Source organism: Lemur catta, chromosome 6, assembly GCF_020740605.2.
Source record: "Lemur catta isolate mLemCat1 chromosome 6, mLemCat1.pri, whole genome shotgun sequence".
Taxonomy (NCBI): domain Eukaryota; kingdom Metazoa; phylum Chordata; class Mammalia; order Primates; family Lemuridae; genus Lemur; species Lemur catta.
In genome coordinates this window covers 59,016,156-59,018,475 of record NC_059133.1, presented here as the reverse complement: position 1 = coordinate 59,018,475, position 2,320 = coordinate 59,016,156, and the positions used below count along the sequence as shown (strand labels likewise).

Below are 2,320 nucleotides of genomic sequence, written 5' to 3'. Positions count from 1 at the left end.
AATACTAATAAAATCAATAAATGTTGTATGAAACCAAGAAAAAAAGAGAGGAGGCACAAATAACCAATATCAGGCATTTTATGTAGAAGTTTTGTTCATTTGTTTTTGTTGTATTTTTTTTCCAGCAGTGTGTTCTGTAAGGGCTGCTTCCATAAATCCCTCACTTAAATTCTGCTCTGCCCATCTCTGGTCCTTTCCTGCTTACCTAGACTGGAGGGAAAACCCCCCGTGGCCACACAAGGCCAGGACCAACAGAATTAAGTCACTTGTTGAAGAATTCTTTGAAGGGGTGGAAAACAAATCTGCTCCCACCCTCAATCGGTGCGCCAGTTGCTTACTCAGTGTTTTCCCCCTGACACTCCACAATGCAATGAGTCCTATCCCCTTACAATGGTGGGACATACCCTTTCTTGCTTTTCATTTGTCCCACACTGACAGAGCAGACTGTCTAGTGATAGAACAAAGCAAGCCACAAAACTCAGACACTGTCCTCAAGATCCCAGCAAAGAGAGCTTAGGAGACAAGTCAAGGAACAATTTCCACAGGATCTGTTTGGTGCTGAGGCAGGTGACTAACGGTGTGGAAGGAGAAGTGTGGAGACTAATGAAGCCTCTGGAAGGAAGGGGGAGGGGGCCCCATCACAGCTCCATACCCGACCCTTCTATTCCTTGAGGCTGAGCTTATACTCCCACACCCTTCCTGTATGTCTCACAGTAATCTGCTCTGGGCTGGGGAGAAATGCAACTCAACGAACTAGATGATGCCAGGCACAGGAGGCATCTGGAAGGTGGTGGGAAGAAGGAGATGTGGGAAAGCCCCAGGGTCTGGAAGAGACAGGAATGGACCCTCCAAACACGGGGAAATGTTTCCAGTGATTCTTCTCCCTGCACTATCAATGACCTGGGCACGGGCAGCCCATGATCACTTTCGAATGCAGGGGAAGTTTTGAGTTGACTGATTCTTTCTTCTGCCTGGTCAAGTCTGCTACTGAGTCCCTCTAGTGTGTTTTCCAATTCAGTTATTGTATTATTCAGTCCAGAATTTATATTTGGTTCTTCTTCATAACTTCTATATTTTTGTTCATGTTCTCATTTTGTTCATGCATCATTTTCCTGCTCTTTTTAATGGTTATTGTTTTTCTTGTCAGGCAATACTTTATGTCACAAAATAGAATGAGTGTTCCCATGATAGTTATTTTGAATTCTTTGTCCAGTCATTCATATATTGCCCCTTGGTCAGGGTCAGTTTTGGGAGATTCAAGTTGTTCTTTTGCATAGACTGTGTTTTGCCATTTCTTTGTTTGTTTTGTTATTTTCTGTTGGGATTCCAGCATTTGAAAACTTAACTACCTCTCCCAGTCTTTATAGTCTGGTTTCATGTAGAAAGGGCTTTCTCCATGCAGCCCAGCTAGAGAATCTGGACACCTTTCAAGCCTTTCCTGAGGATACATCTTCTCTGTGTTTGTGCATGTAATCTTTTTCTTCTTCTTTTTTTTTTTTTTGAGACAGAGTCTCGCTCTGTGACCTGGGCTAGAGTGCCCTGGTGTCAGCCTAGCTCACAGCAACCTCAAACTCCTGGGCTCAAACAATCCTCCTGCCTCAGCCTCCTAAATAGCTGGGGCTATAAGTGCGCCACCACGCCGGCTAATTTTTTCTGTTTTTAGTAGAGATGGGGGAGGGGGGGTCTCACTCTTGCTCAGGCCGGTCTTGAACTCCTGACCTCAAGGGATCCTCCCGCCTCGGCCTCCCAGAGTGCTAGGATTACAGGCTAATCTAATAGAAGAAGTTTGCCTGTTTCTACTCAGGAGCTCTTCTTTGTTTCTGTTTACAAAATTGCAGCCTCGCTGGTGCTGTAGAAAGCTGTGATACTGGGGTTCCACCTAGTGTCTGTCTGTGGTACTGTAGACTCTGGTGCTGGAACAAGCTACATTGATCACTTTTATTCTTAACTGCCCCCACCCTGAGCCTTGTTCCTGTCAATGCTTAAATTTGGGCAGCACCCTAAAAAGTAGAAATGTTGGGTGTACATTTCACTTCTTTCCCTTTTCAGGAAGAAGTCAGGAGTTGGGGTTTCCTCATTATTATGCTATCCCATACCAAATGAAGGGCTCTGGTGAGTGCATGCCACAAATTTTCCTAGTGATCTTTGATGGAGTTGGCTTCAAGCTCAGCTGCGGTGCAACAACCTCTTAACTGGTTTCTGGATTTTTCACAAAAGTAATTGGTTTATATATTGTGAAATCCATGTTTCTGTGTGGAAGGAGGGTCTGGGGTTTCCTATTCTGTCATCTTGCTGATGTCCTTTATTGCCTCATTTTCCT

At 44.5% G+C, this 2,320-nt stretch overlaps 1 non-coding gene across 1 annotated transcript; it reads right to left on the bottom strand.

The window, feature by feature from the left end:
- Positions 1–805: 805 nt before the first annotated feature.
- Positions 806–939, bottom strand: LOC123640891. The gene has a single exon (XR_006736124.1). It is a non-coding gene; the product is annotated as a small nucleolar RNA SNORA71 (small nucleolar RNA).
- Between the last annotated feature and the right edge of the window lie 1,381 nt (positions 940–2,320).